The sequence below is a fragment of the Pinus tabuliformis genome, chromosome 9 (genome assembly GCF_031772625.1).
Source record: "Pinus tabuliformis cultivar Carrire ecotype Pingquan chromosome 9, CPIR1, whole genome shotgun sequence".
Taxonomy (NCBI): domain Eukaryota; kingdom Viridiplantae; phylum Streptophyta; class Pinopsida; order Pinales; family Pinaceae; genus Pinus; species Pinus tabuliformis.
Window position 1 is genome coordinate 1,625,166,264 of NC_142307.1, and position 12,740 is coordinate 1,625,179,003.

A 12,740-nucleotide genomic window follows, 5' to 3' on the forward strand; every position below is an offset into this window, starting at 1 on the left:
TTAAGAACATTTCAATTTCTTGCTATTCCATTTCTTAATTGTTGTTCCATTTCTTATCTACCGTTCCATTTCCTGTTATTCGCATTATCTTTGCTTTGGTGTGAAGAACGATCTGAAACTGTAGTGGGCATTGGCATTTGCTGTCTAGTCCCCAGATTGATGATATGTTCCTTGATTACTTTTGGTTACATCAGTTTCCAAAGGGATGAGTTATTGCTACTGGACCCTTGACTGATACATTGCTTATTTTTCCGAATGCATGATTTAAGTCTTAAAGTGCTTTGTTGTAAGTAGATTTTATTTCCAACTTTCATTTACTTTTGGATTTTGAGCACTATACTGCAAAACATTACTCTTGAGTAAATAGCCGCCTCAGATTGAGTACACTCTTGAAATAAAAAGTCATCCCTGGGTTGATAATTAATGTGAAGGTAATTAGGAGTTCAAAAGACACCTTTTTATCGCTCCACAACTGGCATAACACTCTAGTCTCAATTGGGTCTTTCTTAGAATCGACATGCATGAGCTTCTAATGAGGGAATCTTCAGTTAACTAGAGTGACACTTGTGGATGCACTAGCGCACCAACTAACTATTAACTCTCTATTATTTCCACAAACAATTTAGAACTAATTTAGTTGAACATAACTCAATTTACCGAGTTATCTAATTTACGACTCAATTTAAACTCATACCGAACCCCTAAAACTTAGGGAGAACATATAAATGACTACAGAAAGACTTCCAACTCGAAATTCCTAAGATAATTAAGTTAATTAAACTTAATTAACTATTTACAAGTTGCTATGAGAATGGAATTCGATTTTAATTCTCAGTTTAATTAAAGGAAAAATTAAAATGGAATTTATTGTTGCCATTTCTCAACATACATCATCCCAACAATGGATCCTCTACCTCCCAACAATGCCTCTTCAACTATAGGCAGATTAACTCTTTTACAATAATGACTCTTTCAATTATGAATATTTTAGAAATTTATAATGATGACTCTTTTACAAATTTACAATGATGACTCTTTTACAACATTGACTTTTTGACATGCCCTGACACTTGAATCGAAATTACTTCTTGGATCACTTGCAGCTATTGAGGTACTATTGTGCTTGCTTCAAGTAATGGTACTTTGGCATTGCATGTCCTTCTAGTATGTGTCTGAGTTGTTCTAAAGTGTCATCCTTCCTACACATGCATTGACAAGAAAGACACAAACAAATACAAAACAACATACTTATGTTGTCTTGCAAAAACATATGTCAGAGATGATACTCAAAATTCAAATGTAAACACTAATCATACATACCTTTATGTGAATACTTACCATTGACTATTGATGTGTGTTCCTTACTGCAGTGATCTTGAATGCATACTTTTTTTTTCCTTCTAGGAGCTCGATATTGAATCTGTTGTATCTAGGTAATTTCAGATCTCCAAGGTCTAAAAATTTTTCATGTGGTATCCCACTCAATCCTCTTCCCAAATCCATAGGTCTGATCGATATTGTATAATTAAAGAAAGAGTTATGCGCAATCTCTTATGATGACCTGATTATAGACTAGTTTAGTAGAGCGAACTTGTACGAAGTTCCACGTGTCCCTGTTTCGACCTTCGACCTGGAAAATGATACTAAAAAAAATATAGTCCATCCTCTTTCTATCAGTATTTACTAAATTTGAATCCAATTATCAAAGATAAATTTATGATGAGTTTCCCAAGGTCACCTGTTTGACATGGAATTTGGGAGTCTGCAAAAACCCTAAGTCCTCAGATCATATATCTACAAATATAGCGAACCAAGATCTAAAATTATTTCATGAGGTTCATCAAGATTTTGGATCAAATGGGTTTTAAGTTTAGCTTCTGAATCTTCATATAAAAGAATTTATAGCGAACATTCCACGATGACTTGTTTGAAGCAGTGAAATCCTAGAATCCAAGGCTCTAAACTTGCTTCAAAACAGACCTTCAAACTTGATCATAATTTTGTGCCCTAACCAGACCTTAAAGAAACCTTAAACTCCCTAAAACAGATCCTGTGTTAGAAGCTCATGAGGGCCCAAAAATTACAAATTTCTTCTCACAATATAGATTGTTTAAAAGTGCTTACAAGAGGAGGATATGAGGGTCACTATTTATAGAAATGTCTTGAGTTGAGAGGGTCATCAATAAGTGAATGCTAGAGGGGGTTTAGGAGAATAAAACATTATTAATTATTGAATATTCAATGACCACAACCAATTATGAGTGCGATGCCACAACTCCATGGGGTTTTAACCACTAACCCAGGGTACTAACTTCAAACCATGAAGAACTATGTGGCATGCCATATATCAACGGAAACATATTGACAAGTAAAATCCATCTAGAAGATCCTTGGCTTGGAAGATAAATATTTGTCAAGTCAAAATGCCCATGAAAGAATGGGGTAGCCCCTGGTGCTACTTGGGTTGAAATCAATGACAACCACTGATCAACAGATATAGGCTTTAGCATCTTGAGCCTTGTTGCTTTGAAAATACTTGAGGACTTTGGGTAGGGTCCTAACAAGCTTAAGCATGCTTTACTCAAATCCCAATGGCTTTTTATTTCTTTTAAACATTCGAAAGAAAGGAATTTTGGATTGGCCCAACTGATACATACTGAGCATGGTTACTAGGTATCTGATGCCTTAGAAGGAAAGAGTACTATTTTGGATCCTCAAAGGAGGAAAATGGCCTCGACTGACTATGATCACACTTTAGCTAGTGACACCTTTGCAAAGAGATATATCTTTAGATATCTTCACCAAAAATAAGTTACATTGAAATTCAACAATGACTCTCTAGGTAGCCATCCTATTATTGATGAAGATGCTATGTCCTCTCATACAATGGGAACTAAGATTGTATGTGATATCTCAGGCAATATTTTTCCCGATTGTAAGGCTGAATTGTCTTCCAGGTCCCTTGATTCATTCAAGTACTCTAGTAGAAAAGAAAATGCTAATTGGCAAGACTTGCATGAAGAGGCTTTAAATTACAATTATTTACCTGGTAATGATTATTGTCTTGAAGGAGATTGTAATGGGTTCAATCAAAGAGATGATGAAGCACCTAAAAATGGTCTCCAAAAGGCACACCATGAAGGGTAAGAACTTTGTCAATAATCCAACCATTTCCATTATCAAGCTTTGAATTTTGTTGGATACTTGTGATATCTACACCAAACCTGGAAACATTTCTATTGAACTTGTACCATATTTGTCTTTGGTATAATTTTTGTTTGTAAATTTCCCATGTTGTGGTTCTGTAGTTCAGACAACTAGATTTCTCCATTATCTCTTTGTCTAAGTGACCCCCGTCATATAACTCCATGAGTGACTCAACCTGTCATTAGGAATTGCAAAAACAATATTAGTAGAAATGTATTTCTAAGCAACAAGTAATACTGAATTAGTAAGAGCCACTTTCCGCGGGCTGTTGAGTTTCATTGTTTATTATATCAATGATGTAGCATGATCTTACTAAAACAAACCATCAACACAACAATTTGAACTTTATCCAAAACAACCTAAATATCACAACGATAACTTCACAGGAATGTAAAACAAGGTAATGCCTCATGAATTGAGATACTTACGCTGAATGGTAATGTTTATGAATCGACCTTGGTCATGCTCGCTTCCTCGACACCCAAAAAATATCCATAATCTTCATTTTGGGGATCCCCTAAATCTCTCGTTTCTTCATCCTCTACTATTTGAATCTTCTGCTCAAGACTTAGTGCCCTATTCCTCCATAGTCCCGTGATTGCCCTGTTTGACATATAAATTATAGTTTCTTAGGAAGCAGACAAGAAAGATATTTCAAGCTTTGTTGAAAATACCAAATTGTCTTGTCTCAAATTCATGCACATCCACTCTTTATTTTCACTTTTCTTCATTGGAATTGATGCAAATCAACCCTCTTTCATTATTCCAAGATTACTTATGCCATTTTTACAAATGGTAGAGGACAATGTATGGTTCCTACGATGACAAAAGAACTCAATGCGTACCTTCATGCAAAATTGTAGGAAACAAAGAACTGAAATTGGAACTTGAGTCTTCCTTTGTCATTTGTGTATCTGCACCATGGCTAGCATCAAGGCCTCTAACTTTGTGAAGGAACATGACTAGAGATGCACTAACCATTGATGCTAAGGAAGGAGGCAACTCCACTATTTCCTCTATATCTTCCCATAGTAAGAAAAATATGGTTTTACGTCAAAACCTAGCATTCACTTGAGACCCATGTTCTAGTTTGTTATTTACATCAATTCATGAAAATTTATCGAAGTGAGGCATAGATACCTGAAGAGGCATTTTATGTTTCAAGTAGTAAGAAAAATAATTAATTAGAAACTCCTCACTTGGAAGTGAAAATAGCTTCCGAAATGTTGAATTTGTCTGAGGTGAGTGCCAGACAATCTGCATAGAATTCTTTCTCATTCTCACTATCATTCCAGACAAAGAGAAAGTCATTGAACTATACATATTCCAAGGAAAATATAATTATCTACTTGAGATTTAATATCGAAAGATGAATACCTTTTTTCCAACTTCCTTTTACATCTTTGTTATGTAGTGAGTAACCACATCAAGACCCTTTGCATTTATCCTTTGGTGGGCCTATCTAGTATATGGCTGGGGCAGCTATATTACCCTCCTATCCTTATGTATGGGGTGGGGAGGAAAGCACATTTTTGACCATATAGGCCAGGCCCTTCAAATTGCACTTTTAGAGAACGGATGGAACATCTGGTGCTACCTTCAGGAGCTTGAAGTTATCATAGAACGCACGCAAATGCCTCTTTAAGACGTTCCAAACATTTCATTGATGGCTGGTGGGATTGCTGACTGGCTTGCTTGCTTTTAGTGCTAGCAGCTTTTTTAGAGCCGCGGATCCTGGAGCAACCACCTTTTTCTCCGAGGGCACAAGATCTTACCCTGGCTGCTGGTCGGGGAGGTACTTCAGCTATGAGGGAGTGGGTCCAGTGTTCCTTTCTTCGGGAACAGATAGGAGGCGCACTGTCAGAAATATCTTAAGGTGTAGCTTCGATTGGCAAGCTTGTGCTAGTATTCCCTGAAGTGGGATCCACAAATCAGCTAGTTCATGTAAAGTAAATTTTAGAAAATTGATATCAACATACACTAGACATGTAGCCGCATCAAAAGGCCCTTCAAAGTTAAAGACTTCTACATCTATCATAGAAGGAGGCTTTCTATCAAATCGTATTTGAATATTTCTGCATAATTATTTGGAGAATGAAAGTCAGAACGGAAATCATGAAAATAAGCATGGAGAAACATAGAATCTAAAGCACAAAATATTTGGATAGTCTTATGACATTTTACCATGCCATTAAGGATCTGGTGTCTACAGTTTGATTGAACTTGTTTGGGGTTTCCCATTACAAGTAAATACCACATATGGATCTGAATAACCAGTAGCATCTACAGTAGATAAATACTTTCCTTCAATTAAGGTGACTATCAACAACCATCCATCTCGATGTGATTTAATTCCATGATCACCAACTGTAATCAAGCCATGAATAAGTTTGAGAAACCAAAATGTTTTTTTAACAATTTCCAATCTTACTTTTATCTAAATAAGAGCTCTAGGAACTGAAATGATTTAGATCACGAATGACATATTGTCTTACCCTTTTGGAACCATGCATGCATGAAATGTGAAATCATTTTGAAAACATGATCCACTTGGAGAACAGGTAACCCACATGTAATAAATTCTCTCAAAGGATCAGGGAAATCTAGCCCACCAAATTCCAAGCCCTACATCACACTGGGATTGGCCTGGAAATTGTGCAAAAGGAGATATTCCAAATAAAATAATGTAGGTACCAAGGTAAAAATTCCAATGTAACTAACAATAAGCTTCCATTCCAATTGGGGATCCATCTGCAAATCTAATCTTGGTTGTTCTTTCTCAGAGGCCAAGGATGAAACATCTATTGGTGTAGCATACTAAGAAAGCAACCTAGAAAACTATTCGTAGTTGTCCTTCAATCCTTGTCTCGCCCCACCTTCAATCATGCTTTTCATCATTGTACTTTGACTAAAATTTATTCTCCAGGAAACAAAAATACGAGAGGATTCCTCTTCGGTTGGTACTTCTAGGCCTGGTGTGATGCAAAAAAGAAATTCACACCTAAATTAACTTCCATTTGGAACATATGGGGTACTTACACTTTCTAATATTGCAAAAACCTTCCCATCTGCTATGAGATAAGTTTTTTCTTCTGTAGCTTTGATGGCCTTCACCAGTTTAGTTGTAGCTTTGGTGTATGTGACCACTCTTTTCATGGGTTCCCCCACTACTTTTCTCCAAGGTCCTTCAACAAGGTCAGTTGTCCCCTCTAGTTGTGCTAACTCACGCTTGAAATCACTGTTGGGCCCAAAGAGAATGGAATTTAGATTTCTAGGACTAGTAGCATAGGTTTGGTCTAAAAGAATTCCTCCTGGCAGAGGGCTAGGAATTTCTTGTTCACCTGAATCTATGCTATCAAAGCCTTCTTCAAAAAACCCATCTGACTGTTCTTCCTCTGAATTATCTTCACAATCATGGTAATTTTCTAACAATTCTGACTCAGCCCTTTCAATCTGGTTGGTAGTTTCAGTAGTTTTGTTGGTAGTTTTTGTATTTTTGTTCATGAACATTGCAAAGAATCTGCCTGCGAGGGATGGGGTATTCATTTTATCTTCTTGTACAAATGATGCTTCTTCTGACGCTCCAGATCCAAAGGAGGACAATGAACTGTTGGAAATTCTTGTCGGTGTTTCCATTGGTTCTGTTGATTCCCTTGCGCTAAGGCTTTATGCATTAACATATTTGGTCAACCCAGACTCTTGATGAAGAAATATGTTGTAATTCTCTCTACCATATAGAGATACGGTGAGAAGAATCTCCCCTGAATCGCAAACATCACTGGGTGTTAGTTTTTGAGTTTTGGTAACGAAGTATCTGACTAGGTAATCAAATGCATTCTTGAGTCTGCCCCCTTACAATCAACTCTATTCCAAACTACAACTAAAAGAAAATAATGGATTCAAAAAAACCCTTTCAAGTTCAGGAGTCAAATCAAATCATGGGTGAATGATAGCCTTAGTCAAATTGCTGCAAGTGAAAATTATCTTAGTTTTTTCCTTAAAGGGGTATAGAATGCATGGACAGGAAAACCTAGAAATTCTTCCATCCCTAATTCAATATCCTATCAATTTGAAGAATGATATAAGACATGATGAAAATACTCCAAGTTCAGTGACTAATAATGCAAACTCTTCCAATTCAGAAGCTAGTTTTTAAGCCAAAAAAACATTAAAATAGTGTATATAGAGACATCAGAAGAGAAGCCTATGAGCTCAGAAGAGAACGCACAACATAATTGGTCATATCCAATTTAACTCCTAGAAAATACCTTATTACATGATGTGGCATACTCTCTACCGTAGCCAGCCTCACATTGAGAATGAATAACTGAGAAGTAGAAACATACTAGAAGATTCAAAATAATGTAGGTCAAAGATCTACTCTCTGCTTTCACCAGATTAAGATTCACCATAAATATTTCAAAAGAAGTAGAAACATTATCAATATACAAAAAATAATGTAGGTTAAATATTTTACACCTGCAAGTAAAAAAATTGATTGTTAATCTTCTCTACATCAATCTAATAGAGATGCCATAGTTTTAGGCCTTGCATTAAATCAACAATAAGGTACGAAGGTAATATGAATTAAAGTTAAGAAGATTCAGTCATTGATTTTATTTCATGATATGTTTTTTCGAAGAAGTTGCTTACAATTGTCCTTTGGGTAAATAGTGGTACTATGAGGGGAAATTCTGTGGGGTCAAAATTATCCAGGATACCCACTTAGAGGGTTTTGAACCTAGGCCTCATCATTAATACAAGTATGATCACTTTGCAACTTGTTGTTAGATTTTCAAAATATTGTTTTGTAATTCCAAAATATCATTGCAAAGAGCAACCATGTACTTGCTTTTTTCTAGTTGTAAGAAAGCCTTCAAGTTATTCTATACATTTCTAGGGAGCATGCAACTCTTCATCTATCTTTGAATTCATCTGTTGGGCTAAACCCAACCCAATACATTTGAATGGGGACCCTGAACCTCTAGACTTAGCAGTAGTCTTTTCCCTTGTCTTGTTCGTAGATGAAGCCATATCATTGGAATTTGTTTGTTCAACCTTAACTTGATTTTCCATGGATTCCAATGCTTTATACTACTTCAATAGTTGGGAAAAAAAATTGGATCAACAACCAATCATATCTATTCTTTCATCGTAGAGGAATCAAGAACTGTTGATTGTGTTCAAGTGCACAAATGCATTAAAATTTAAAAAACAATCCAGTTGTTCTCCATATCTTTTGTTGGTACTCATTTGCCTATGTTTCTACATTTATAACCAATTTTTTAATATGGGATTTGCACTTTTTAATCTGCATGAAAAGGGAGACTGAGGTAAGGCTTGTATCAGTGAATTAATCTTTAAGTTTTAAAGACAATTGGCATTTCACAAGTTAGGTACCTCCATATCTTTTTCTTCAATTTCTTTCTCTAGAACTTTAATTTGTTTGCATTCATATTTCAAATCAAGATTTATTCTTTCCATATCCCTGCATAGGGAACAATCATGATTTATAAACCACTTGGCCATACATAAACCAACATGAAGTATGCATAAATTTCAATTGTATAGGAATCTGCACCTTGGGTTTTCATTGGCATTCTCCATCGACTCACTTGAGCTTTGGATATTCATAGAGGCTTGTGTACTCTGCATTGTTGACATTTGATGTCTTAGGGCTTGTAGCTCTAATTCCAAATCCTCCCTCATCAGACGTTTCCTTTTAGCCTCTCGTTTCATAATGTCCACCTTATGTAGAAAGAAACAATTAGAATGAGCAATAACCAATGCAAATACAAGACACTTGCAATTGTATTTTCCATATTACCAAGCCTTCTAATGCATTTACAGTACACTCTAGTTCTTCAACTGACTGTTCCAAAATCTTAGTCTCCTCCTCTTTCTCTTTTGCATAAGTTTTCCTTGCCTCTGCAACCTGCCCATCATAAAAATTATTTTATAAGGGCATGGAAGCAAACAAAAAGGGTTCCAAAAGTGAGAAACAAAAGAAAAAATATATGTTTGCAGACCTGACATGCTTCCACATAAATAACTTCTTGTTCATCTGCAAAATCTTGGGCCATTTCTAGTTGTTCACTCAAAGCAAGTACTTCTACATTAATATGGTCCCTCCCTCTAATAACATTGTTCATCTCACATTTCATGCTTTCAATTGAATTGATCATCTGGTGATCTACCAGAGAACTCATCTCAAGGAGCTCTTCCTCTAATCCTTCAATCACTCTTTGTTTCTCTTCCAATTCCTCTTCTGCAGAATTTATCTTTGCTAATAGGTCTTCAACATTAGTTGCAAGCTGAGAGTTTTCATTTGAGATAGAGGCCAAAGTATCCTTTAGTTGTGTAAGCTCTATGTTCAAACTGGTCACTTCACTTACCTTCTCCATTAGCTCTATCTCTAGCCTTGTATTATGAGACATAACTGTGTTGATCTCATTAGCTTTTGCTAGTAGATCTTCTTGAACCAATTTCAATGTTGCAGATGCCTCCTGAACTTCATCTTTTTGGTCCTTCACTTTGGATGCATACTCTTACAATAAACTCAAATCAAATTGCAAACCATTCAGAATTCCTCTTTCCATTGTAGTTCTGACATCAATGCAGCATTCTGCGAAAACATATCTTTGAATTTCAACTCAAGCAATTCAGTTTTAGCTAAAAACATATGTGCCTTCTCCTCAAGTTCAGATATGCATTTAAGAAATTTTTCTATGACCAACATTTCATCAGCTCTCTCCACAGGCATGATAGAGAAAACTCTGTCCTGCAAGCTAGAAAGCTTGGCCTCAATATTTTCAACTACATGAGTGGAATAACAACTATATTTGGTCAATTGCAGAGCAATAGTCTGTACCTTCTTAAAATAATCATCTTTAAGAGCTATATGCTTGGCTAAATCTTGAAGGTTGTCATTTTGATTGCTTAGAGTTTCCTTCATTGCTTCATTCTCTCTCTCCACTCCAGACAAATGATTAGAAATGCCCTCCTGCTAAAATCACCTAATAATCTTGGCTTCTCTCTCTTGAAAATCTACAACATGTTTAGCATTTTCCCTCCTGATTTCTTCAATAACATCATTTCTTTATTCATAATACAATTAATTGTTAGCATTATGAAATTTTAAAGGCAATAGTTCACTGAAAAACAAATGAAACTCATTACCATCATATTATCTTGATTTGAATGTTCAAAGAAAAATGTCCAGCATATGTTCCGAACTTGCAAATGACACAGTTCTAAATTTGATGCATTACTTGTTTAGGATTAAAATTTTCTTTGCATTAAACCCATCTCAATCTCAAAATTATAATTGATACAAAAATAAATTCCCAATTCATTAAACGTACCAGGGAAATTTTAACCTGGGCATGTGTTCCAAAGCTATTACCAATTGAAGAGTTCAAAATCGGGCAGTTCTACGATTTAATCACAGAAGTTAAGGATGGTTGGATGGGAGAAATGAGAAAATGTTGACCCAAACTAGACTGACGATGCCACAGAGGTTAGATGCCCTGCGCGTTTCATAGGCCGATGGATGAGAAATTAAAATGTCGTGGGTTGGGTAAGGCATAGGCTTGGACACTTGGTTGGATGAGTAAGCACGGAACAATATGGTGGTTGCAGAAATGAGAGAGATAAATCTTATGAGAAAAAACAAGGGTGACCAAGGCCTGTAAACCCAGGCTTGATACATTGTTCAATAACCTAGCCATAGAGAGATCAGAGGAAAAAAACTAATGGTGCGACAAAAAATGAGTTGTCGAGGAGAGGTGAATGTACAGAGTATTGAGCGAGGGGTCTAGGTCGACTTGTATGGAGAAGTGAGAAGAGAAAAAGGGTGTCCATGCCCCCTTTGTAATTTTTTTTTTTAAATATGCGTGTTTATTGTTTTTAAATGAAAGTGAACATTTTTTAAAGAAAAAATTAAAATCTAATAAGACCAAATTAGATTAGAGAATTTAATCCTAATTAAATTTTAAATTTATTCATAATTTAATATTTAAATTTAAAGTTAGATGAAAAGTAAGTTTACTCTAAAATCTAACTTAAATAAAGTCCAAAATCTCTACCTCAATAAAAATAAATCTAATTTTAAATCTAAAAAATCTAACTTTTTTTTACATACATATATATATCCTAACAAACAAGGAAATTCAAAATTAGATCTAATATAAATCTAAAATATATATAAATCTAGAAATATATATAAAAAATAAACTTGTTTTATATCTTATTAATGAAATAATATTTGTATTGATGATCTCTCCCTTTGAAATTATTTAATTCCAAACCAGTGTCATGAATTTCTCCTTACCTAGGGTATAGGAGAAAAATCAAGAACTCAAATCAAATCCTCTCTTTGCACTCATTTACTCCCAATACGATATTGTGAATTTATTCCATGACTGATTCATATTATTGTTGTACTTGGTAGGTAGTATTTTTGTTCCTAGACTAAATTAGTAATTCGCGTTAGTAATTTTTAGTTGTATTACTTATTAGCTAGTCACATATTTTAACCTCTGACTAAATTAGTATTTTTGTTCCTAGAATAAATTAATAATTTGAGTTAGTCATTTTTAGTTGTATTATTTATTAGTTAGTCGTATATTTTAACCTCTGACTAAATTAGTCGTATATGTTAGTAGTTTTAAGTTGGGTCACTTAAGATTGTTCATTTTTAGTAGTATTTCACTTGGAAAAGCCATGGTGACTAACTTTTTGAGTCACGTAGTCACTAATTTCTCATTTTCTACTAGTGTTATTTCAAATTGGGTATATTAACCCTACATCCAGTAGATTTTCTTCCTGCTTGGTCAATAGAGAAGTGTTGATCTTTAGATTTTGGATGGGCCAACCTCTACAATCTTGACATGTCCTAGGCTAGAGTCAACAAAGTACAAATCAGTCCAAGGACTGCTCTCAGATTCCTTCAACAATTCATCAACTAGTATGGGAGTGGGAGGTTGATTCTGAAGGATATGGTCAATAAGGTCATCTTCATCAAGTTTTCCCCATCCTATAACAATATCTAGAGTGCAGACTGGGTAGGGGTTTGTATGATACAATTAATCCTCTTCCTCATCCTCTAACCATATGGGTAAATCATGTTCAATAGAAGGTTGAGAAGGAGGATACAACACAAGTTGTTTGGATAAATGTCCATTCTTGATAGTCATGTTCCCAGCCATACAACTAATGTAGGCATCAATAGTGGCCAACCAAGGTCTTCCTAAGATGAGAGGATATCCATTAAACTTGGTTTTGGGCTGGAGGACCAGGAAATCAGTAGGGTACTCCCAAGATTCAATGGATACCATGACATCCTCAATAATTACCTCAAGAGATACTATGGATCTGTCTACAAGTTGCAACATTGTGGTGGTATTTCTTAAAGCCCCTTGGAGATTAAGCTTTAACATGGTTTCCCTAGTCATCACATTGATTACAACCCTGAGATCAGTTAGGGTATTAGGGACCATAATTCCATCAATGTGCACATCCACTACTAGGCT

General features: G+C 35.3%; 1 pseudogene; it reads right to left on the reverse strand.

Moving 5' to 3' along the window:
* Window positions 1-3,109: 3,109 nt before the first annotated feature.
* Window positions 3,110-9,611, reverse strand: LOC149155041 (C2 and GRAM domain-containing protein At1g03370-like; annotated as a pseudogene).
* Window positions 9,612-12,740: the final 3,129 nt, after the last annotated feature.